This window comes from Protopterus annectens, chromosome 12.part0, assembly GCF_019279795.1.
Source record: "Protopterus annectens isolate FY-2018-M chromosome 12.part0, PAN1.0, whole genome shotgun sequence".
Classification (NCBI taxonomy): Eukaryota; Metazoa; Chordata; order Ceratodontiformes; family Protopteridae; genus Protopterus; species Protopterus annectens.
Genome location: NC_056746.1, coordinates 480586276 through 480613983, shown reverse-complemented (window position 1 = coordinate 480613983; position 27708 = coordinate 480586276). Strand labels below are relative to the sequence as shown.

Below are 27708 nucleotides of genomic sequence, written 5' to 3'. Positions count from 1 at the left end.
TTTAAATTTGCATGCTTTGCATGCTTAGGATGTTGTTATTAATGTGATAATTTGTGGGGAAATCACTCTCCCTAAAAGGAATGATGATGCATTTTTTGGTATTCAGGTTGAAGCCATGTTTCTGGCACCAGTCATTTGTTTGGTTGAGACCCTATGGAGAATGTTCATGTCACTAGGGGAATTGATGACAGAGCTCAGCTTGCAATCATCTGCAAACTTGGTCAGCCATAACCCGTTGATTTTTGCCTGAACCTCAGAAAAGTATATCCTAAATAACAGAGGCCCCAAGACCAATCCCTGTAGTATGCCACTTGTTACAGGTCTACTACCTGAGGTGGCTTTCCCTATTTTGACCAGGTGGGTTCTAGCAGTGAGAAAGTTTGCTACCCGTCTGGTAACATATGGATTGATGCCTAGTTAAGAGATTAAGAGAGTTTATCTATTATGCCTGATTGGGGGATAGTGTTGAAGGCTTTGGCCAGATCAAGGTAGGAGGTGTGCACCATTTTCCCCTTGTCCATGGCTTTGGTGACTGTCTCAAAGAAGTCTACCAGATTTAACAGACATGACCTCCCCTTGACAAAGCCAAACTGTGTGGGATTGAGTGTTTTTGGAGGTTGCCAAAGTCCCTGTTAATGAGGTCCATGATAATCCATTCCATAGCCTTGCAAATCAGGCTAGCTAGGCTGATGGGTCTATAATTTCCCAGATCAGTGGATGCTCCACCTTTTTACAAAGGGGTGACAATGGCTGTCCTCCACTCAGCTGTAATGAAGCCAGTCCTCAGGCTTTGGTTAAACGGGGTGCCTAAAGTTTTTGGCTGAGTTCATGTAGGTTGTAGCAGCCTGGGATGTTATCGGGTCTCATGGAGGCTGTATATTTTTGCCTTTGACAGGGAAGTGAGGACCTCTTCCCTCGAGATAAGGAGTGGGGGGCAGGTACTGGGTATGTCTTGATTTACTGATGGGAGGACAGTGGGGTGCAGTTTTCACTGAATCTGTCAGCCAGCAAGTTGGCTATATATACAGCATTTGTTTATCTGGTGTCCTCTAGTAGATGTGGCCAATCTGGACTCAAAGTTTGCTTTGGAGGATTTTATTAGTGCACTTATTTGCTTGTTCAGGCTAAGGAGAGATTGCTCCCAGTTGGGCACCTGCTCCTTCTTGGTCCTGGACAGCAATTTTTTTCCTTTTGTTAGAGTTTATTTACTGCGGATGTTCACTAGACAGGTTTACTCTTCTTTGCGGAGTATGATTTTATCCTGTCAGGTATTCCTGATTCCATGCAGCTATATAAATGCTAATATAGTACTTTGGTGTTGATCTGGAAACTGGTGCTGATTCCTAGAGAGGGGGAAGGGGCTGTGAAGCTGTTTATACCATCCCTCAGGAGGTTGTAATCAGGTTTGCAGATGTTTTTTGTTTGACCCTAGCTGGGGGGTGGGGTGGGGTGGGCAGGAGAGATGGTAACACTGAAAATGACCACTTTATGCTCAGATGTTACCAGGGAGGGTGATGCTGTAGGGATGCTGCAGTGGTTACTTATGCTGGTTAATACCAAGTCCAAGATATTATCACCTCTTGTGGGGGGTATCAACTAGCTGTTACAAGGCATTTGCAGCGACAAAAATCGAGGAATATCTGGGCATTTGTGTTCTGGTATGAGTAGTTCTTCTTCCAATCTACGTTTGGGTAGTTAAAGTAGCCCAAGTTCAGGGTAAAGGGTTGAAGAGGTCCAGATAGGCAGAGTGGGCAACTTTAGTCAAATCTGGGGGCATGTAGTTGGGTATGATTTGAATAGGGGTCTTGTCCATAGTTAACTGCACCTGGAGTGTCTCATTTGCATCATACTGATGGACCATCCTGAAGGTGTGCATGTCTAATATATATTGAAACTCCACCTCTTTTGGCTTTGCTACCCACAGTTTGTAGTCTACCCACTAGGACTGGGGTGCTCTCCTCAACTTTGAACCAGGTTTCTGTGACTGTGCAAATGTCAGCATCTTCCAGTGTTAAGAATGCTTGCAATGAGTGCAGTTTCATTTTGTTTAGACTTGTAGTATTTAGCAGCATGACCTTTAACTTGTGTTTTGTTGAAATTTTTATGTTGATAGTTTTGACCTCAGCACTTTTCCTAAAAAGGCACTATATGGGTGGCAAGAGCCTTTGCCTGAAGCCCAAGTGAGACAGATGCAGTCCATCTCTGGCAAAGCATAATGATCTGTCGATCATATCTTCCCAGGCTGTCAGGTACTGGATCCCCCTGGAATGACACCAGAAACTAAGCCAATTGTTAGAGTCAATCATTTTCTATTTGTATTGAGGCATCATTCTGTGTGAAGTCTGGGGACATACTTGCCTGGGACACATTCAGTGAGCTCAATCATGTCTCTCTTCATGTAGTCCAAGCATGTACGTCTCAAGTCATTCATGGCAACATGGACTATAACAGAGTCATGGCAGTAGCTGTTGTTGAAAGACTTGAGTGCATGTGTGATATGACAGATTCTGGCACCAGACAAACAACAGTGGCCTTTTCCTTATCCAGCCTGGTGAGAGGCACATCTGCGTCTCTCACAATGGAGTCTCCTATGAATATGTTAGATTTATGATTAAATCTTAGTGGCTGTGAGACACAGGTGTGTCGATTATGCATGGTATGTGGTGTGAAGGGTTGTGGAGTTTGCGTGTGTTTTTGCCTTGGAGGTCTCCTTTGTTTGGGTACGTTTTTGTTGAGAACATCCGCATATGTGGGTGTGGGTTGTGCAAGTGTGGGTGGTGTTTGAGTTGTAGTGAGTGTGTTGATTACCCTCTCAGTGCCAGATATGCTGGCTTGTAAGGGAGAGAGCACAGACTCTAGGTTGCTAATATAATTGCATCTCTCACAAATTGTGTTCCTAGGTAGTAGTAGTAGATGGTTGTCAGTGTACATGATGCAGTTACTACACTGTCTTGGGATACCCACATCAACCAGACTGGCAGGAGAAATTGTCCATCCATATTTGTCAGAATCTGAGGGAGAGAGGTCAGGGTGGGCTAAGAGGTAGACCTAGAACCCAAGTGCTTAAACCAAAACTAAGAGGCTTAGAATAATGCAATTTAAACAGGCTAAAAACAAGCAGTAATAAATGCAGTAGAAAAGATGCAATTAAATACTTTAGAGAATGGTGTGGTGTGGTGTGGTCAACTACAGGTCAGCAAACTACCTCTCCTGTCTTAACCAGCCTTTGACCCACTCTACCTGGAGCTACCTGTGACCACGTCCCTATGTGGGTGTACCCCTCCAATATAGGACTGTTGAAGTATGTCCTGCTTAACTCTGAAAAGGTCAGCAAACTACCTCTCCTGTTTTAACCAGCCTATGACCCACCCTACCTGGAGCTACCTGTGATCACGTCCCTACGTGAGTGTACCCCCTCCAATACAGGACTGCTGAAGTATGTCCTGCTTAACTCTGAAAAGGTGTTAGTAACTACCTGTACTGAATCTGTTGCTCCCGTGGTTGCCATCTCCCTTGTACATCCATGGACTGATCCCCATTTTCTTCTCCATCTCCTACCTATTCCTTGTTTCTTTTTTCCCCCACTTTTCCTGCCTATACTGCTCACCTCCTGCTCTCCTCGGACCTCTGACTTTCTGCACTATAGAACCTCACTTCTCACTAACCCATCTCTTCCTACTCTGACGTATCTCTACTTCACATACCTACTCTTTCTGTCTTTCCCCAGCTTCTTCATTCCTGCTGTCGTACCTCAATACATAGAGAACTACTTAATCAATCTCTCTCTCTGACCTTCTGCTGGCCCCTCTCCCATTCACACAGTTGTTAAAACTTACCTGCTTACACAGATTGTTTTTCTGTTCTTCCCTGAAGTGTTTTTCTGTGGGTGTACCCCTGCTCCGTTCGCCCTGTGGGCTCACTCCACTCCCCTACCTTGCACCCAATTCCCACCCACACCCAACACGCTTACCTTTATTCTGCCCTTTCGTCACCCACTCATCCTAATTACCCAATAATAGCTCTTCCCTCATTACCCTGGCTACTTTCACCCTTCCCACTTAAAGGCATCGGTCTCTCTAACACCTCACCAATTAAAGTCCCCTCCTCTTTTCCTTTTATACTAAAATAACCTTTATCTCTTTCTATACCCTCTGTTACTTCCTAGCCTATTCCCTCTCCCAGAACTATACCCATTAAACTACCTCTTGTCTAGATATGCTTCCCTTAATTCTCCCCACCCTCCAGGCCCCCTGCTTCTTTCTTGTATTCCTAATTCCCCTATGCTATGTCAGCTCATACTCCTCCAATGCTCTTCCAATCTTACTTTCATCTCAAACTACCACACATACTCACCTTCACCCTCAATCATACACTCATTTCCATTCTATCTCCTCTTCCCTTATTCAGCCTAACTTTCTGCACCTATTCTATCCTAAAATCATCTCCACCACAGCTAAAATACTTACACCTAAACTAATGTTAGCTCTACCCAAATTCTTACAATGTAAACCCAAATGGCTATTTCCTTCAATAACCTCGTCTTAGCCGGAGACATCCATCCCAACCCTGGTCCTAGTCCCCTTACAAACAACTCCTTCCCCCTATCTCCTTCTTCCCCTTCCTCCCCCCCACAATACTCAAGTTCTTTACAATCAACGCCCAGAGTCTCAACAATAATGTACACCACTTTCAAGCATGGTTAAGACATAACCAACCCGACATCTTAGCCATCTCCAAAACCTGGCTCAAACCCCATATCTCTGACTCTGAAATCCTGCCTACAGGTTTTCACACTCTCAGAAATGACAGATTAAATAAAAAATGTGGCGGCACTGCCCTAATCTACTCTAATCTTTTTACCTTAATTCCCTTTCAAATTCCAATCCCTCAATTCAATAATACTGAACTAACAGGTGGTCTACTAAAAATGAATAAACACAAGAATATCTGCATCATTACCCTATATACCTCACCTGGTAACAAAATCTCCACCTTTAAAGATATTTTTCTATGGGCCTCAACTGAAATTAACTATGAAACTTACATTCTAGGCGATGTAAATATTCACTGGAATAAAATCAATAGCCCCTCTCCCACCCTATCCATTAACCTCTATAACTTTACTTAAGTAATCCTCTCCATCACCCGACCCAACAAAACAAATCCCCCAGGATCCATTGTAGACTGGATCCTAGTTACCCATCCAAATAAAATAATTTTGGCACCATTCCTGATATTATTAGTGATCACCTCCCAGCTTTCATTCATCGTTCAACTACCTCTACCCCACATTTATTTATTTTATTTTATTTTACATTTGTTGACTGGGCTAGTCCAACTGGATATATGTCCATTTTCAGTAGAGGCCCGGGGAGAAAAGCTCCATAAGTTGTACAAATTCACAAAAGGCATAAAAATGTTACATGAGAAACATAGCAATTTAAACAGATGATTTAAAAAGATAAAATAAGATACGAGAAATTTTTTTTTTTTTTTTTTTTGAGTGAGCATTAGTCTGGATTAGTGCAGGAGCAAAGCCAGTGTTTATTTCTAGTTTTTTGTTTGCTTAGCTTAAAGTAAGCAAGTTTGTGGTGTTTGGTAAATAGGTAGTTAGGTTTGGTAGTGAGATTTAAGGTGGCAGGAGTACAAGGCGAGGAAGGTGAACAGGTATGTTTAGAGGGAAACACAAGAGTAGAGGATAGAGGGTATTCATATAAGGTTAGGAGATAAGTAGTTACAAGAGGTATTAAGAGTGTTAAACAGATAGTTATCTGAAGGTATAATGGGAAAGATAATGTACCCATTATGTATGTTAAAGGAAGTAACAGAGATGAAGAAAAATAGAAAGAAGAGGAAAGTGAAGTAAAATAATGACTTTAAGAGGTAGTGAGGAGGATAGGTTTGAGTAAGATGGGCGTGGTTAGAAGTGACAGGGGTGAGGTATGCTAATGAGGAGATTATGCCTGATTGGTTGGGGGTGTGTCAAGTGGAGGAATAAATGTAGGACCCCTGGGGGCGTGTGGGAATTGGGGGCAGGGTAGGGGAGCGGAGTGAGCCCGAAGGGCGAACGGAGCGGGTAGAGACAAGAGAGCAGAGTGTGGATGAAGACAATCAGCAAAGTGAGAAAATCCAGAAGGTAAGTCTGGAAGTATGAGAGTTTAGCCACAGGTATGGACTCTGCTAGCAAGATGGTGAGGATGTTATAGGAAAGGAGATTATTAGGAATGGCTAGTTCAAGAAGGAAGGAGTATAGACAGACTGAGGGAGCAGAGTAAGGCAAGCTAAAAGAGTTTAGCAGTAAGGAGTGAAGTATTAAGCAATAAGCTAAGTTTGGTCAACACCAAGGGTCTGGTACTATGGGGCAAGTGGTAGATGCCAAGTTACAGATAGATATTCAAAGTGAAGAGAGAGAGAAAAGGGGGGTAGAAATAGTATATCAAACAATGCTAGACAGAGAAGAAAGGTATATGAGAAGGTATGGCTGCTGGCAAACCTGTCTGGGAGGCTTAGTTTTCTAAGCACGGGTCATTACAACCATTATTTAACAATATATGTCTGCCAGTATCAATACATACTTTCACTGTCTTTCAGAGCAAATTGTCTGTTTGGGAGCTGTTAAAGGTTTTCCTTTATTTTCCCTATTGTACAGTGGTGTCTAGATGAGAGATAGCAGGTATTTGGTGCAGAGACAGACTGGAGCACAGGTTAAGTATTTCACTGTAGATTGGTGAATCAGCATCAATACATTCTCACTCGCAACCTTAGCAGCTTCAACCCCACAACTTTCTCAAATATTCTCAAACAAATGAACTGGCAAATTCTAAATACCCTTCTTCTTAACAAAGCTACAGACCACTTCAACTCTGTCTTCCTAGACACTCTAAACTCCCTAGCCCCACTAAGAAACAAAAGGATAAAAACTAATACTGCTCCTTGGCTATCCAAAGAAACAAAACAAATTATGCATCAAAGGGACAAATCCTGGAAGCTTTACCAAAACAATAAACTGCCCAAACCCTGCTCCAATACACACAACTCCATAACCTAGCAAAACAACTAATCACAAAGGACAAAAAATCCTACTATAGTAAGCTCCAGTCCAATAATAATAAAACCCCCAAACAATTCTGGAAATCCATAAACTCACTTCTCAATCCAGGCTCCAAGAATAACCCCTGTCCTGATCCAAGTATATCTGACCTTGAATTGGGTTCACAATTTAACTTATTTTTTATAGAAACTATTTCTGACCTGACCAAGACTTTTCCCAACAATGATGCACCTGCCCCTCATTCATCTCCTTCTAATCCCCCTAATAACCTTCCCCTTATGTTCGAGCTGAAACCTGTTGCTACTAATTTTATAAAAAGACTTCTATCCAAACTTAAACCTTGCTCCAGTGCTCCTGATAATATTCCCTCCTCCTTCCTAAAATGTGCTGCTGATGGTTTGCACTCCCAATCAGCATCATAATCAACAGATCTCTAAAGGAATCATATGTACCTAAACTCCGGTGTTCAGCCTATATTCTTCTTCACAAAGGAGGCAAAAATACCAACATCTCCAACTTCCGCCCCATTGCTCTGCTCTCACCAATCTCCAAAATCCTGGGAAAATGTATCCACCTCCAACTTATGCCTTTCCTGACCCAAAACCAACTCCTTACACCTACCCAGCATGGCTTCTGCCCAGGCTATAGCACTATATCCGCACTACTCTCCTTCTTAGAAACTGTCAATCAAGCCCGAGGTTCAGGATGCTTAGTATCCACAGTTCTCCTCGATCTTTCTAAAGCTTTTGATACTGTTTCCCATAATCACCTTCTCTATCATCTCTCCAACCTACACCTCTCACCAAATACTTTATCCTGGTTCTCTAGTTACCTGTCAGATAGATCTTAGGCAGTTAAATGGAAGAACACCACCTCTACCTTTTTATCTACCCCAAATGGTGTACCATAGGGGTCCATCCTCGGACCTATGCTTTTTAACATCTTCATCAATGACTATCACACTGTTATTCCTGATGCCAAAGTTATTCAATATGCAGATGACTCAACTTTAGTCTGATCTGCCTCAAACCTCCCTGAACTGTTGACTAAAATCCAAACTGCTTTTTCAACTACTGAGAATTAGATGTGCCAAAACCACCTCTAACTCAATGCAAATAAATCAAAAATTCTACTATTCCCTCCCTCTAAGACTTTATCTTATGACAAAAATGCATTCAAAGTCCTTAGCCAAACCAACTCACCTATAGAAGTGATCCCTTTTGCCAAACTTCTTGGTATTACTATAGACAAACAACTGAAGTTTGATATCCATATTCAACAAAATATAAAGACAACTCACCAAAAGTTAGGTATGCTTTACAGGAGCAATCTCTCGCTAACTCTACTAGGCATACCCTGGCCACTACTTACCTTCTCCAATCCTTAATATACGGAGCCCCTCTTCTAACTAACCTGACCTCTTCTATCACCTCTAAACTAGAAAAGTGCTATAATAAGATCTCTAAATTTGCCACCAAATCCAAAAGTTCCACTCATCACTGCCTTACCCTTCAATCTTTGAGCTGGCTAGAACTCACTAACTACCTAGACTACCTCCAATTTACCATAGCTCACAGACTTGTATTTCACCCAACAAAATGTTCGGCTCTAACAAACATCCTTCCCCCCTACACCCCTAATAGAACTCTCAGATCTGAACACCAAAACTTAATTACTATCCACAAACCTAAACAACCTGCTGGCCAACTTCTCCTCTCTTTCTCACTAGGCAATATCAAACTCAGAAAACTTCAAAACCCAGCTTTTCACATACCTGTCCTCCAAATGGAAATGTACCTGCTTTCAACCTACCTAATTCTATTAAGAAAATGCCCTGAGGAGGTTTTTTCTCCTGGGTTCCTAACCTCTCTATAACTCTCATAACTATTTCCTAGAGTGGACTCAAGCTCTGTGCAACTCCTGCAGCTATTCACACACGATTTCAACTTTGTAAATAGCATCTTACTTTAAAGGAGTGCATGTAAAGTGTTTCCATACCTTAAATGTGTATGTAAAGTGTTTCCACACACTTCAAATGTAAATAATCTGTACAGTACAACCCTTAGATCGATGACATTGAACGTTGTTGATCATGCTTGATATTGAATGTACATATTTGTAAACTGCACTATATACTGTACCTTTTATACGTTTGTACCTTATGTACAGTCCACTGTATTATGGAGCTTTTCTCCCCAGGCCTCCACTGAAAACAGGCACATTTGGGCCCAGTGGACTTGCCTGGTAATCAAACTGGAAATAAAATAAATAATAACAAGCAGCAGAAAAAGCAAGATGAAGTAATAGTGTAGGAGGAGGAAGCACAAATACCGTAAAAGCAGCTTTTACATATGTATATTTTGACTACATCAGCTAAAGCATCTATCCACCGCTGACCCCAAATGACCCAATGTATTCGGACTACTCATGCTTCCATTCTACCAGTGTAGTTCCCTACACCACTTGCCTGTGTTCCCCCATTCCAGGAGAATCAAGCTTTAACAATGACACCTTGTTGGATAGTAGAAGGTGACATCAGGGCGCCAGCTGGCCATCATCTTCAAATGGCACGGACATTTTACTTACACTACACTTTTTGACTGAGTATTGTCTAGAACATGCATCATATGGTGTTCCTTTTTACCTTTTCACACACCACCATCATGCAAGTATCCCTTTACTGTTGATTTCTTTTTTACTGAGGGATGGCTTTTGATTGCCGCTAGAGGACACTGCTGCAGAAAAATCCAAACCCCCCCTCCCCAGAACAGAACAGTATGTCACTGGTTGCCAGGGTCTACCCAGAGATTGACCCGCTATTCAGACTTGGCAAGCTCATTTGCATTTGGTCTAAAAGTGTTATGTATGTTAACAGAGATAACACATGATCTTACTTCACTATGTTCCACTAAGACAAATGTTTAAAAAATGAAGTACCTAATACTTCCTTTGGTTTCCAACAATTATTTCAGCCTCTTTCCTTTTCTTGTGAAATGTGCTATTATACAGCTAAACTGCTATAACCTTCTTGCAGAAAATAAATTACTACTCATTTGGCATGTTTGTAGATCTTGATGACTTTAATGCACTGCTATGCATTTTTTTCTTTCCTATATAAAGGCTTGGGTGATCACAATTTATAACAGAAACAAGTCTCTTGAGTAGTGCATATGAAACCTTGTTTGATGGGTCTGTTTCTTAAATTTACCATTAAAGCATCCTGTTATTTTATAATCACATATGAAACAGTCCTTTTTCCAACGTTTGAGAATTCATTTTTAGCTTTTGTATAAAATGACTGCATCAAGCAAATAAATCTCCTAGGTTGGTTGTACGGCATACAGTGACTAACCCCGAACTACACTTCAGAAAACATTAGTTTGATTACTGTGGAAGCATGGAAGTGGTTAGCTGATGTTGGATCACCCATCCTGGGCGAGGGTTCTAGAAATCCAGCTGCTAGCACTTTTACATGTTTTTATGATTAAGCAATATGCGATAGGTTTCAGGTCTCCCCACCAATCCTGACTTGGATAAAGAATGTATTGAACAATGCATGCATTAGAAATCATCTTAAGTTGTGAACAGCATTAAGTCTGCATTTATTAAAGGACTAAATGTATTATTTGTTTTTCTGCACATAAGCTTGTTTGAGGAATTGTAGGATTAAAGGTATTATTTGTTAATCAGTATACAAGTTTATTTGTTTAATTACAATCAGGCATCACATTCCACAATCTGTAAAGGGGTACAGTCACAACACCATGACCCTCATAAGGATAAAGCTCCTATTGGTATGAGTGTATGAGGAGCATGTTTTAAAGATCTGGCGAGATAAGAGATTATATTTCTACAAAGAAAACCTGGTTTTGGACATGAAATGTTAATCAGAATTTCTTCCTTGTCAGCTAAACTAATTCAGTTTTATGGTAGTAAAACAAGGATTTAAGGTATTTTTATTGTCTGTCTGGAGGTGAAAAGGGTCAGTGCATTTCTACTGAGTACTTATGTTTTTTCTGTACTGGTAGGCCTGAATAATTTTCCAATATTTAGCAGAAGCCAAAGGAAGTTTCTATAATATGACTGAGGCTCACTGTAACAGTCCAAGAACCTGTGTTGTAGACCTTTGATTAGAACTTAAATTAAGAAGCTGACACATTGTCACTAGGAGGGGGCAGCTACATGGAGCAGTAAACCAGCAGTGACTGGAGTTAAAGGGTATGTGTGCAAATAACCCTGACCAATAAAATTAAGTGCAGGAAGAGCCCTTGGGAATGAAAGCTGTATTAGACAGTGCAGAACACGCCCTCCAGGAAATGAGAGGTGACGCTTTGTCTTGAGGACAGCCCTGAGTTTGATTTTTCTGGTATATAAAGCTTGTCACAATAGTTTTTTTTAATGCTCAGGATTAAAAACATTTAAGTACATGGAAATCATAGACTTCTGAGAAAGTTTACACACCATCAACTGGTTTTGCAATACAGTCATTGAGTCCTGGAATATATTTCCAGATCATGTAGTCTTCTTTCCGCTTTTCCTGGTTAGGGATCGCTACAGTGCATTACCTGTCCGCTCATGATTTGCAGTGGAGTTTTACAGTGTCGAGTTGTCAGCCCGGCACCCAAACATCCACAGAAGGCACACACATGCACGCACTCACACCTAGGGCCAATTTAGAGTGTCCAATCCACCTACAGCATGTCTTTGGGATGTGGGAGGAAACCGGAGCACCCGGAGGAAACCCATGCAACCACAGGGAGGACATGCAGACTCCACACAGAAGGCACCCCAGCCGAGGATTGAACCGGAGAGCCTCTTGCTGTGAGGCGGCAATGCTAACTGCTGCACCACCGCGGCCACCCATTCCAGATCATGTCCTTTTTTTTTAAATCAAGAACACGAGTTCTATTGGGAAGATAAAGCTTGTTAGTTGACTTGTGGTCTAATGTATCTCACTGCCCATTAGATGGGGGAGAGAACAGAAGACATTTCTGTATGTACATGTGCCTGTACTATAACTATCATATTTTTTATGCATCTGACAGGAATTTTATATATATATATATATATATTATATATATATATATATATACAGACACACACACACACACATACATACATAAACACACACTATAGTCATTACCCAACTTCAGCTTAAATTCAGAAAATTGAATAGAACAGCTATTAAGGTCAGTTTGGTCCACATAATCTGCCTGTTTTTCCAAGTGCAGTTCATAACTAAAAGCTTATTTCATTTTTGCATTTTTCCTCACTCCTCAAGAGTTGATTTACTTTGGCATTCATGCTGATTCATAAACTACATGACCGTTTTTGATTGCACTGTGTTTTCAGGGAGACTGTGCCTGTCATCCTTCACTCTTTCAGTAAAATAATGTTACCTTGTGACCTCCATGAGACAGATAACCAAGACCCATTGCTTTGATGTTTTTGCTCCCATCTGAACTTCTTGCACTTTGTTAAGCAGATAAAAATCTCTTAACATATGCCCCTTCTCCATCAGCCTTCTTTACTTTAGTTGCTGTATGTTAAACTCTTCCTTTATGTGCCTTTCAGTGCAGATTGGATATCACCTTTGTTACCCTTGTCCTCACCTGCCTTTATATCTAGTATAGCCTTACATGAGCAATCTTAGGAATTACAGAATGTAATTCAGGTAAGGTGCTAGCAACGTTTTGCAGAGAGAGACCTTGACTTCTACTTTTCTACTGGTGATCTCTCTTCCACTTCCCAGCATCCTACCTACCCAACCTTTCTGCTCTGTCACATTGCCTACTTAGAATTAGGCAATTTGATATGAATAATATTATGTTCCTTTCCACATGTATTGCTGCTGTCATTTCTCTTCCAGCTATGGCTGGGTACTTTGGTATTTTCCAGATGGAATAGTTTGCATTTCTTTCTTTGCATGGAATTTAGTATATTGTGCCTCACACTATTCCTTTAGTTTATTTAAATCTCTCCTCTGCTTTATGTGCATCAAACCAGATAAACACCTTTGTGCCACCAGAAAAAAAGCTTTACCTTCCATGTCATCTGCAAACGTGCTCATAAAGACACTGAGAAAGACCAGCTTAATCTTCATGTAACCAAAACTCCAAGTACAAAACCAAAACTGATGAATCGATAAACAAGACCAGCAGGATGACAACTAGTCTGTAAAATTCTTAATATTAACTGTTTAATGTTGAGCGCTTTCATCCTCACTTGACGTCATCAGAATTTAAAATCACATTCAACATCATGCAATTAAATACCCCGCCATTATCCATCCACCAATCAAATAATTAACAATCATCAAATCACTATTCAAAAATGTTATCAAACTTTCCCCTTAAAGTCTGCTACAAATTCTTTGAAGCACACTTTTAATTGTTACTATATCATTTAAACCTGGGGACCTCATAGCATTCAGTTTGCGTTGTCATCCTAAATTTCTATTCTTTAATTATGTCCTACCAAGGTCTTCCCCTTCTTTCTTTTCACCTTTACCAAAACTAAACTTCAATCCATTAAAATTTCTGCATATTTGTATGCACTTCACCAAGGCAGTGTTCAGTTCCTCCCTTTTTATACCATAAAGATGCTTGTATATTCTTTTTTGTAGAACACATAATAACCTAAACAGGTGTGGCAAACTACCAAATAAACCACTCCAATTGTGTTACAATTAAAATAGCCTTTACTTTGGACATTAAAAGTTAAATTTTTTTAATATAAAATGAGTCCATATTCATAATATATGGACATTGTGGGCACCTACCACATCTGTAGGTAATCCATTTTTTTCTGTCCTTCTACACTAATTTCCTTAACATTCCCACTTTCCAGGAATCCCTTAATATTTTTACTTATTTTAAAAAATAAATTTAGGATTAGTTCCCACACTACCCCTAAATTCATTCTCCACTTATTACTGCCCAGTTGTCTCCCACTACTCTGATTAAGTCCTTTGTATCGTTTGTGAATGTTAATACAATCACATTCCCTAACCCCTCTTGATATCTATTTCTTTCTCATGCGGTTGTATTGTCAGAGTTCCCCAGTAATGATAAATATTCACCATTAATTCTCTTTCATACCACCTCATTGAGAACTGGCAAAATAAATGTTTCAGGGTACCCCCCCCATTCTGCAAACAATTCCACCAAATGGTTCATTTCTTGCAGAAACAAATCCGCCTTTGATGCCATCTGGCAACCTGGACCATTTGACCCTTTACCAATGCCTTCTTTTGGTGCAAGGGATGCAAGTTATTTGAAAAAGTCTCCTTCCTATATATGTTATGCATACACTTTCAGGGGAAGATTTGATAACATTTTTGAGTACTGATTTGAGGATTGTTAATTAAGGTATTAATGTGATTAGTGGATGGATATTTGGCAGGGTATTTCATTGCATGATACTGAGTATGATTTTATGTTCTGATGAAGCCCAACGAGGATGAAAGCACTTAACATTAAACATTTAATTTTTAAGAATTTTATGGACTAGTTGTCATCCTGTTGGTCTTGTTTGTCGATTAACCCCAATGTAACCCAATCATTACAATCTTTTCATTTGACAGGAATCCATTTACTATCACCTTTTGTGTTGTCCTACTGGTCTAAGCAGTGTTTTACCTAGGTTATATCCTATTACTGTGTAGCTAGTGTTTTCCCCTTGATTAAACCCCACCAACCAATTAAGTCTTTCCAGTTTGTTCACAGACCTGTTTTAAATGACTATATCAAATGTTTGACTAATGTTCGCACAGGCACATCCGCAACTCTAACTGGATACCCTTGTTACCCTACTGGAGAGCAACACTACACTTTAAAAAATCAGTTCCATAAAAATAAGTAAGTACAGGCTAACATTTTAAAAATTACAGCTACTAGTAACGAAGACTTTTTCTTTCCATTCTCTCCTTCCATTCTTTTCCCCACATTAAATGTTAGTATTTGCTAAACTGGTAATAGTACTTACCAAGTCTGCTTTAAATTAAGGGGACTGTTTGTAACTTCTTTAAAGGTTTATGCAAAAGCACTTTAGAAGATAATTACAAAGGCTAATGCTGAAGCACTTTAGAAAATAATTACAACATTCTGGAATTAAAAATATATTGTTTTGTGTAATATTTTAGCTAGGAATCCATGCTGCCTTCTGCCTACTGTTTTAATTTGCATTGATACCAAGCTCACACAAGTATTTGACACTATAGAACTTTATGAAAGAAAATTAATTCAAGGCAAGTTTAAAAACCATAATAAAGGACTTTGCAAGATTTTCACATGGGGAGAGTATTCCTCTGGCCTAAATCACATAGAGAAGTACATGATCAGAATAAAGCTAATAAAGAGAATGACATGAACGACCCTATGGAAGTGACGACAGAAAATCATGTTTCTGTGCCATCAACTCCATTAGGAGATGCTAGTAGTCAGTACAGAATCCAGAGTAATGGTCCAGCTAAATGTTTTATTCAAGAAGTGGTGAGAGAGTCCACTAGTACAGGAGGTGTCAACTGAGAAAGGAGCAACTGTGTCACGTCAGAAGTCATGGGAATGGTCATCATACATGGTGATGATCAACCAGCAGTGAGACAGAAACAATTTTTGCCAGTGGCCACTAAGACATTTTCAAAAAAAAAAAACAAGATTCTTCTTTCATGATGCTCCCTTTACCCATATGGCACAACACCAACTACAGCTGAAGTCAATCCAGAAGCAGGGGGGAGACAGAAAAGGAAATTTGTATCAGATGGAGAAGGGTTCCAAACCATCAAGAAGATGTGGACCAATGCGAAACATCACTAATATGGAACATTTCTAACAAAGTGTTAACCATCCATGAAAAATCTGTCCTAGAAAAAGGACCTAATTTTTTTCCTTCGCAACCGGCAGACTTGACAGAAACAATATTGGACCTGAAAATGTTTCTTCATAATGTGATGTTACAGAAGCAAATTTCAGCATCTGAATCAGGTACTGTTAATGCATGTAGTTATAAAAAAACAAGTAGTTTTGTGCCTATAAACCATCCGCTGTTGGAAGCTTTTGGAAATTGTGTATTGAGGACTTCTACTCACTGTTTAATCATTCACAAGACAAGAGGAAGTTTTATAATTTAAATAGACAGGAACAAAAAGCTCAGAGATCTGCAGAGCAATTGTGACATCATTATAAAACCGGATGATAAGGACGGACCAACTGTCATTATGGATACATCTTTTTATATAAACATGATGGTTGAAATGTTTATAGGTTTTAGATTCCATAGAAATATACAAGATTAAGAGTCATATAGATATGATGCTGTTACAACTTCTGAATTGTAGGCATATCACAGATTAATATAAATATTGTCTTGTTAAGGATACCTTGTATTCAATGCATTCTAAAAATCCATAAACATCCACAGCATCCACCTCTACTACCTATAGTATCAGGGGATGGATGGCTAACAGAACTCCTTTCTATTTTCATAGAAAAGCGAATACGACCTGTAGTTACTACCGATAAGTATACACTGCAAGATACAAAGAATTTTCTACAAGATTTGTATGAATTATTTTCTGAATGGGATAAACTTGGGGAATTTTATTTTGTTATTATGGATGTTATGTTCTCTTTTCACCAAGATACCGAATGAGAATGGAGTTACAGCATTAACAGAATATTTGATGCAAAACAGTGAGTACAAGAGAGTTATTGCAGTATTATGTACCTTTATGACTTTAGCCTTGACCAATAATGCGTTCCTTTTTAATGGCAGCCATTACTTGCAGCTTGATGGTGTAACTATGGGCACCGCTTATACAAATAGCTACGCCAACCTATTTATGGCTGTTTGGGAAGGAAAATATATCCTGGGTAAGGAAGAATTCCAGAGGCACATCCTATTCTACTGTTGTTTTGTAGACTACTTGTTTTTCGTTTGGACAGGTAATGACACAGAGTTTTGAGTTTTTCTGTAATTTTTTACAGAATGTCGACACCTTCCTGAAGTTTGAAATTAGAAAGAGTGCACAGACTATAGATTTCTTAGATGCTAAGGTTAAAAATGAAGGACAGGGGAAAATCATCACAGAGATTTATAGAAAACCCTGTTATCGTAACAAGTTACTTCATAGGAATAGTATGGATCCTTTTCATGTTTTCTCTAACATTGTAAAAGGACAAGGCATAAGAGCACCAAGACAATGTATCCGACAGTGGTTTTCATCATGAGAGGACATAGTCCATCTGATATTACATCTGTATTTGAAAATATATGTTACAAGAGAACTAGCTCTTTATGTCCAGATTCTTCTAGAGGTAAGGAACAAAAATATGTCAAGAAGACACAAGCAGTAGAAAATACTAAATACTCTTTTTCAGTAATGACAACAGATACATCAAAAACATTATTGATAAGCATTGGAATATATTGAATACTGATAGTAAAATTAGAGATCTTGTAGGAAATAGATCCAATTTTAGGTTCAAAAACAAAAAGTCCATAAAGAGACTTATGTGGCTATAAAGGCACTTGCCAAGGAAATAGCCTTTATTTAAAAGAATATGGATGTACCAAGCCATGCAATGTATGTAATTTTTGTCAATACATTGACAGTAGTGGTAAATTCACTCATCCTGTGACATGCATTAAATATGCTGATCCCAAGGTTATTGCCAATATCCTGGCAGATCAATTCAGTGCCAACTTCACTCCCCTCTCACCCCCTAAAGGGCCCATCTCAATACCAAATGATTGCCAAATTCCAGTAATAATGGCCACCCAGGTAAAAAACGCACTATTCAAAGCTAACAATACAGCATCCATGGGACCAGACGACATCCTGGGCTGTGTACTAAATGAAATACAAAATGAACTGGCACCTCACCGAAGTGTCATGTTTCATCATAGCCTCACCTCAGGTTTTGTGCCCACTGAGTGGTGCACAGCTACAGTTATCCCACTCCACAAGGAAGGATCCACCTTGGATCCTGGGAACTACTGCCCCATCAGTCTGATGAGCCTGATCTGCAAGGCCATGGAACATATTATCATGGAACTTGCAAACAAAGACATTGGCAAACTTCAAAAATTGGACCCCACCCAGTTTGGGTTCATGAAGGGCCGAGCTCGTCTCCTGAACCTCATTGATTTCTTCATATCAGTCTCCAGAGCTGTGGATGAGGGTAAGGCAGTCCACACAGCCTATCCGGACCTTGCCAAGGCCTTTGACACTATTCCCCCACTCTGGAACCACAGATAAACTTACTAGGCTGGGCATTAATCCCTACATCACTCGATGGGTTGCCAACTGGCTTACTGACAGAACCCACACTGTAAAAGTAGCAGACTCCAAATCCAGCTCCAGACATGTGACAAGTGGAGTACCTTGGGGTTCCGTCCTGGGACCGCTTTTGTTTACCATCTACTTCTCTGAAGTACAGGCCAACACTAAGGGACTCTGGCTAACAAATTTTGCAGATGACTGCAAACTGGGAGCCATTACTGAGTCCCCAAATGATGTGGATATTCTACAAAAGGGCCTTACAGAAACTGATGCTTGGTGCCAGAGCCATGGGCTCAAGCTCAATGCCAAGAAATGTATAGTTATCCCCTTTGGGAAAAAACATGTACCCGTTAATTACCACATAGGAGGCAGTACACTAAACACCGAAAGTATGATGAGACTTAGGAACGCAGGTGGACAGTGGTCTCACTTTTGATAACCACATCACCACAACAGTCAGGAAATCCTTCTATAAGGCACACCTCATCACTAAGAGCTTTTCATCCAGAAAAAAGGAGGTCATTGTCCCACTGTACTCATCCCACATTAGACCTATTATAGAATACAATGCCTCATTTGGTATGTACCTCTCAAGACATCTGCAACAACTGAAAAGGCCGCAGAAAGACCTCACTAAAAGAATCACAGGCCTAAAGCAGATGCCCTATGCTGACCATCTAAAACAACTCCAGCCATACTCTATCGCATATCGTCTACTCAGAGGATCTCTGCTTAACATACAAGGCCATATCAAACACAGAGCTGTTGAACATGCTACACTTAAAGAAATCCCAATCCCTCAGAGCCACATGCTCCAGGGATCTAAATCTTGTCATCACAATGAACAAAACATGCTAGAGGGATAGGTTCCTGACCCAGAGACTCCCCAGACTCTGGAACAGACTGCCCATACATGTCAAGCAAAGTGCCTCTTTGGCCCTCTTCAAAAGGAACCTTGACGATTGGATGGGAGATAGGAAATTCACCCTGAGGATCACGACCTTGGCATTTGAAACTGGAGGAACAAGAGTTGCTATGGCAACTTAAATCAAATGCATATGCTTATCCTGGGAATAATGAGTCATGTTCTATCAAGTGTTTGCTTAAACTAAAAGCATTAGAACGTTAATTAAAGTGTATACACATTTTTTATGTATTTTTATGTATAATTTACATTTATTATTCTTTATAAGAGTAGATGTATCTATCTGTTCGTAGCTGGGTAGTGTTGACTTTGATCTGACTTATGAATGTTAAGTTAGCTTGGATAACATTTTAAGCTTATTTAGCTTTAAATCTTAATTAATTTGTATAATTACTTTCAATTAGGCGTGGATGGTATATACGTCCTTAGTGTTTGAGTATTTGTCTGAAGAAGTGCACAGAATTTAGTGCATGAAAGCGCTTACAATAAATTTTCAACAACAGTCGTGGATTTTTGGTCTACTGGTTTGCCACTGGTTCGGTTTCAAAGTTGGATACAAGAAATACATATATATTTATTTCTTTGGAAGCTGTTTTTGGGCCATTTTCTAGTAGTGCATGTTACCTTACTGTTTTCATATAGGAAGCATATTTTATGATTATAAGGCAGATGGAGTAAAGGGCTCAAATGGATATGCATTATTAAAAGTTTCTTTTGCAAGTTAGACACATTTCTAAGCAAGTTGAACAAAACGTATATATACATCTTTTGGAAGCGGTCTTTTTTGTCACATTTATAAGGTTATTCCTTAATAGTATATTTATATGTTATTTTATCATTTTCTCATGCAGAATGGATTTGCTTGTTAGCTCAGCTTTTGCACTTATTGTTTTTAATTTATTAACGGGGGCTGTCAGTCAAGGATTTGTTTATAGCTAGTACAGTGCTTCATTGATAATTTAAGAAACCTTTATGCTTCGACACTATTCCCCACTCGGGCATAATGAACTCTCTCAACTAGGCATGAATCCATAAGTTACCAGATGTGTAGCCAACTGGCTCACTGACAAAACCCACCTAGTCAAAATAGGCGAAGCCACCTCAAGCAGTAGACCCATATTGAGTGGCATACTCCAGGGTTCGGTCTTGGAGCCTCTGTTATTTGGGATATACTTTTCTGAGGTACAGACCAAAACCAGTGGGCTATGGCTGACCATGTTTGCAGATGATGGCAAGTTGGGCAGGGTCATCAATTCCCCTAGTGATGTGGACATCTTCCAAGAGGGTCTCACCCAAACGACTGGTGCCAGAAACATGGCCTCAAGCTGAATACAAAAAAATGCATCATCACCCCCTTTGGGGTGAGAGATGTCCTCACAAATTATTACATTAATAACATTCTAAGCACGCAGTCAGTTGTGAGGGATTTGGGCACCCAGATTGATAGCCTTTTGACCACCATGTCGCTTCCATTGTATGGAAAGGAAGGTCATAACATCCCTGTATTCTTCCTTTATAAAGCCCATTATGGAGTACAATTCCCCATTCAGCATGTAACTCAAAGCACATGCAGCAGCTGGAGAGACCACAGAGTTTCCTCACCAGGAGACTCCAGGGCCTCAAAAATCTACCATACACAGGCAGGCTAAAATCCCTATCTCCTCTACTCTGTTTCATACAGACTCCTCAGAGGTGACCTCTGTCTGGCATACAAGGTGATCTTGAACCCTGCCTTGATGGGACTGCTGCATATCCACAAGTCAAGCTCCACTCGAGTAACCCACACATGTGGCCTCAACCTGGTCTGCAATATCAATAGGACTTGCTGGCAGGACAGATTTGTGTCCCAGATACTCCTCTATCTATGGAATAAACTCCCTCTCCACGTCAAGCAGAGAACCTCCTTACCCCCTTGTAAGCGCAATCTGGATAACTGGATGGGAAATAGAAAATACATTCCTGGGATTTCGCCCGTGTCCTTGCTGGACAGGGGCATCAGGTGCTGATTTGTCTATGCATGGGCTAAACTCTTGGCTAGGCTTATAAGGGCCTTAGGGCCAATAGCTTAGTAACTTCCTATGATCCTTTATGTATTACAGGTGTGTTTATTTCTTTAAAGAGCATTTGCTGAATTAGGCTGTACGATTATTTGATTGGATAACAAGTTTTTAAAAGTAGTCTTCATGTTTTGAGTGTATTGTTTGGTCTGATTAAATAATTCTCGTGAAAGTGCTTACCAGGTTTTAATAAAATAAGAATTTTGAACTGGCAGTGTTTTGGATCCAGTGCAGTTTATTTCTAATTTTGCTTGTTTTTGTACTATGGGATCTGTTTACCTTAGTTGCTGGTGTGCTCTTTTTCCTGTTTGTAAGATATTCAGATGAGTTGATACAACTTCAGAAATCAGAGGTTAAAATGAAGAAAAGGCTGGCCAAGTATGACACTGCTCAAGATGAGAGGTTTCAAAAATGGTAGAATTAGAAAATGTAGGGAAAATCCGAGATTTTCCACTGTACCAGAGAAACTAGAAGGAACGGACTACATACATTTTATGAAGGCACACATAAGCAACTTGACTGGCATTCCACAGCAAGAAATGTTAATTGAAAGGGCACGCTGTTTGTATGCTGCAAATCTTTCCATGAGAAGCAGCCAATACATTTTTTAATAAAGATGCAAACATACCAGCAGAAAGAGTTGACCCTTACAAAACTCAGACAGCAGAGTATTTGTAGAAACCAATTATTCACTGTACACCAGGGAGAAAAGAAAAAACATTATACCAATAATCAGGGAATGTTGCGAGGCAGCTGTGAGATTTGAGCTGCTGTATACATCTGTATTCAGAATATTTTTCTTGGTGGATCAGTCATTTTTTGATGCAGAACAGGCCAAGTAGGAAACGCAAAGTTTGTACAACAAAAATGAGCCATCAAGCAGAAGCGGATTCAACTTCTCATTCTTCTAATAATACTAATGAAGCAGACAGAGACTTTGCCAGTGAAACGTTTTCCTATTGTTCTACAGGAAAATAGCTGAGAAATAGTGAAAAGCACAAGATTTGACCAATTAGTGAATAAATGTGAGACTGCAAAGCATCAATTGCATTTGTGAAATATAAATGGAAAATAGTGGGCTTTTGACTTTCTTAAACTTGTGAGGAACTATAAAGCATTTGCTTCACTTCATGGCAGTACTGTTTGGATGGACTCTGAGGGGAAGAGGAAGGAAAAAGATAACTAAGTAAATAATTTTCTCTTCTATGAAAGTTTTCATGTATCAATTGCATATTTTATACCAAATTATTTTTAGTTCTTGTATGTGACAAAGTTATTGAACTATACAGATGTCCTTTTTTCTTTCCTTCTCTTTCTTTTCTCTTTTTTTGGTATTAAAAATGTAAGCAATACAATGCAAAAAGAAAACCTAGACAAAGGCATGCTTAAATTAAAAGGCTATAATCTTGGGTTACTGCGGTGGGTGGGGGTGGGGTGTGTGGGTTAAAGTACACAGATCATAATATACATAAATCTGATAAATTTTCTCTTACTTTTGCATAGCTAAATTTCTGGATTAAGACCATAAATTTTAAGTGGAAACAAGTAAATATGGAAACACTAAATATAATGAAAAGTTTTATTTGAGCAATAAATGATTCAGCTTGTCTATCAGGCTGCAAAATAGGACTACATTTTTCTTTTTTTTGCTTACATTTTCATGAAGGCAAGCTAATAACAGGGCAATAAAAGACAGAACACTTGTTTCTTCAAGGCCAAAAATTAACGATTTCTGAAAGCATGCAAGTAATTTTTACATATGGGGAGGATAAATAAAGATAAAAAAGACCAAGTAGGGTAAGTAGAAGCACAGGCAATAACATGAATCTTAGCATCAACAACCTCAATTTCAGGTTAAATAGGGCCTGTGTTAGCTGTCTATTTGGCAAAAATGTTCCTGTTAGGAAGGTTAAACTTCATTATTTAAACATGTACATAATTGTGTGTGTTTGTATTAAGTTGAAAGGTTATGGGAGTGTTCTTTTAAAATGTGATAGGTTCCAGTTTTAAGAAAAAAAGTATAATGGATTAACCTACCAAACATCAATGGGTGCATGTATTACAAAAGCTATATTAGGAAATGCAGAGTCAAATATCAATGCTACAGGAAACACATTTAGAGATAACTGATCGTGTGAACTTGATAAAGAAGGGCTTTTGCGATAGATATTTTGAGACTATAAGGGAGAAAGGAAACCAGGAGAACTTATATTAATTGCTAGAGGAGCTCCAGTAATGATAGAAGAGGAAAACGATAATAATGGGAGGTTTGTAGTTGTAAGAGGCTACTAACAAGAAATGAGGATCACGCTGGCATGTATTTATACTCTACCTAAAACTGCTGTTTTGGAGCTTAAAAAAATCGGAAGAAATAAGCTTTCTGCAGGGAATTGTACTTACAGGAGGTCACTGAAACTTTAATTTACAACAATGAGGATGTACGTGAGGGGCCTAGGGAAAATTAACAAAAAAAGTGTAGATTTCTGAAGAAATTATGAAAATATTTGGTATGAAAGACAAAAATTCATTAACAGGAACTCAGAGAATTTACGGATTATTCCCCAAGTACAATAATTGAGCTAGACTTGACAAATTATTTTCACAGGAACCGGTTATTTAACTGAGAAATCTGATACACAGTCAATAACCATTTCAGACCATGTGCCAGTAATTATGAAGATAAATGTACAGAGTAATGAAGTAAACATGAGGTACTGGTGCTTCCCCACTTATCTGTTAAAAAGGGAGGAGTTTGAGGAATAGGTAGTAGAAATTATCTGGGGAGTTATTAGGGAAGATAGAAAGTACTCCAGAAGTTATAGCTACTTACTGCAATAAAATGAAAAGGAGTTTAAAATAAAAATAAGGTATAAATAAAAGAAAAAGTGATCTGGTTAACAATAAGAAATAATTATTTACAGGGGCTGACAAAGGTTAAAGTATTACAAAATAAGGGAAATATCACATAAGAAGAGAGAGTTGCAGAATGCTAAAGAAAAGATAATGGAGTATCTGGATAATATAAATGAGTTTAGAAAGATTGCTTTTAAGCAAATACTTTTTGATAACTTCAATGCACAAAAACATTTGGCACAATGACTTAAGAAACAAAGTAGAAAGGGTTGTTGCCAAACTTGGGGCCTGTATAAACAAAAAAAATAACCAGAAATCCTGTACAGGTCTTAGAGATATTCTGGAAATTTTATGAAAGTTTGTATAAACAGAGAAGTGGGGAAATCAAGAAAAAGCACAAATGAAAATATTTTCAGATGACATAAATATGCCTCAGTTAGAGGCAGATGAGACTCAACAAGTAACAGTTAAGATAGAAGGAGAGGAGATAAAAATGCTGATGTACAACAAATCCACAGAAAAGTTTCCAGAGATAGATGGTATTCCAGTGAAAGTTTGGAAGCTAGGAGGGAAGAAATTGATAAAAATCTAGAAGCTTTTGTTTAACAGTAATTTAAAAGGAGAGGCGGCGTCAATATTCTGGAAAAAGGTGGTGGTGGCTGTAATACTCAAAGATGGTAGAGACCCATCTGATCCAGCTTCATAGGCCAATTTAAACCATGATTACAAAGTGTTTATGTCTATAATGGCTAAAAGAATGGCAAAGGTGATGACACAATTGACAGATATGGACCAATGTGGTTTTATGAATAGGAGACAAATTTCTGATGACATTAATAGAACAATGATAATCCAGAGGGAAGCAGAATGCAAGAAAAAAAACTGCTAGTGGTGGGTCTTGATACAGAGAAAGCATTTGATAGAGTAAGTTGGGATTTTATGAGTAAGGCAATGTAAGCATTTGCATTTACTCATACAATAATAAGGTTAATTAGAAGGATATAGGAGGATCAGAGGCAAAAAAAGTGTGTGGGATCCTCTCTGATGAATTGTGTCTGAAAAGTGGGAACCAGACAGGGGTCATCTCTTTCCCCTTTGTTATTTGCATTATATTTAGAACCACTGGCAAAGAAAATAAGGGACTTAGAAATTAAAGGATGTAGTTGGTATATTGTTCAAAAAAGTGGATTTATTTGCAGGTTATTATTATTATTTTATACCTAATAGACTGTAAAAGACATTTCAATGTTGTGGAATATTCTGAGAGATTTCTGGGCTTTTTGGGAGATAAAAAAAGGATGTAGCTATAGGCTATGTACCCACATATGAATTGGTTGAACAATACCCATATATTTATGGTATATTACAAAATGGATGTAGCTATAGACTATGTACCCATGTATCATATTTTTATCAACCAGAGGAGAAGTTGTGGATAGTAATCAATAAGGAGCTAAAGACAAGAGTCAAATGGGATAAGCTGATTTTTCCACTAAAACAAGGAGCCTTAGTTTTACCTCATTTGAAGTAATATTTTAGAGCTACACAGTTAAGGCTCTTATACATAACACAAGCAGGAAAAAAAACACAATTTAAAGAAAGGGATGATGAAACAATGACGATAAGGAAAGAATGGGATTTTGGATGCAGATCCTTCAGAAAAGTCATAGGAATCAAGATATTGGGAATAAATAATTAGAAAAGAAAATATAATGGGAAGAGGCCAAGAAGATATTTGGACTACAGGCAAGAGTTTGCCCTCCCTGTCAGGCATTGATAGAGTATAGGCAAACAGAAAAGGATAGGGGAGTTCTAAGTGAAAGATTGCTCTGGTTGAGTTTTTAATTGAATCTAGAACAGAAGCTAATGTTAAAAAGGGATAATTAATAGGGCACATAAAATATTGCACATTAACTGTAGTAATCAAACATAAGAGGCCAAAAAAGATTGGGAAGAGAGATGATTAAATATGCTATTCACAAAAATGATGGGAGCACATATGTATGCTTCCAAATATTAAAATCCAGAAGATTTAGGATGTTTTTCTGGAAGTATTTGCATAGATACTTATATACCCCAAGCAGAGCAGACTCCAACAAATTTTTCATTGGGTAGATAGCAAATGTTGGAAGTGTGATGGGGAAGAACGAGGTAACTGTGAACATATATTTTTTTAGTCTAATCAGTTGGCAGATTTTAAAAATTCCTGACTCTGTCAGGAATACTCGGTGAGTAAATGAGTGTAACTTAGGAAGTGATTTTTTGTTTTTAGCTGTGATACATGATCTGAATTGTCTAGACATAGTAAAGCCTTGTTGAGTTTAATTCTGCCACCTGCCAAAAAAGCAACTGCTAGAAAATGGAAATCAAAATCTAAACCAACTATACTTTTTAGAAAAAGAGTGGGAATAAATTACATAGATAAAATGGAAATTGGGGGAACAATACATGCAGAAAATGGTTTGGAGAAAGAATGAAGTTTAAGAGAAAGAAGGAATCAAATATTTTATGTAATGGTGCTTAGCTTTTATGATATATAAAAATAGATATGAATTACAATGTTTGTAAATGTGAACTTGTTCATGTGGTGTGATTACTTTTATGTAAATGTAAGTTTGCTTATGTCACAAGTGATAATTCAATAAAGGTGTTAAAAATATATATACATTACAAAGTATATCTAAATAAAAGTGGTGTGTGTGTGTGTGTGTGTGTGTGTGTGTGTGTGTGTATATATATATATATATATATATATATATATATACACACATACATACATATATATATATATATATATATATATACATACATACAAAAAGAGAGAGGTCTGCATGTCCACCCTGTGTGCTCGTGGGTTTCCTCCAGGTGCTCCAGTTTTGTCCCACATTCCAAAGACATGAAGTAGATGGACTGGAGATTCTAAATTGGCCATAGATATAAGTGGACATGTGAGTGTGTGATGTGGGTAACCTACCATGCCAGGGCTAGGCACTCGGTGCTTTAAACCTTGGCTGTAGATGGTCACTGTTGAAGTGACACCACGACCCCATGTGCAAAAATGGGAAAAAGGGGTTGTGGCTTTATATGTATATATATATATATATATATATATATATATATATATATATGTGTGTGTGTGTGTGTGTGTGTGTGTGTGTGGGGGGGGGCAAGTTGTCTGCATACACGCAATAAAGTACTCTTTACCCGCCAACAAATTTGGGAGCTGTGTCACCTTACTATACAACAAATTATAAAGAATGACTTTTTATCTAATAGTATTTACTATACATGAAACATCTTGTCACAGTAACCTAGAGAAAACTCTAGTGGACCACTTGCCATTCTTGTTAGCACTGTGATGATTTCTTTACATCCACTCACAATCAGTTTTCCTTCCTATTAACTGTAATCCAACAGCATCTGTCTGGCTACCAAAGTTGATTAGTACAAGATATAAATTAACTGAAGTAAACTGAGAAGCATACCAAGGAGGCCTAATATATTATCACAGTACTTTCAAAAAAGGAAAATATCCACA

The 27708-nt window shown here is 38.7% G+C and overlaps 1 protein-coding gene across 1 annotated transcript in view; it reads left to right on the top strand.

Moving 5' to 3' along the window:
* The window catches only part of SLC5A10 (solute carrier family 5 member 10), a 1811293-nt gene that overhangs the window by 952461 nt on the left and 831124 nt on the right, over nt 1-27708 (top strand). The gene's annotated exons all lie outside the window — the stretch shown is intronic.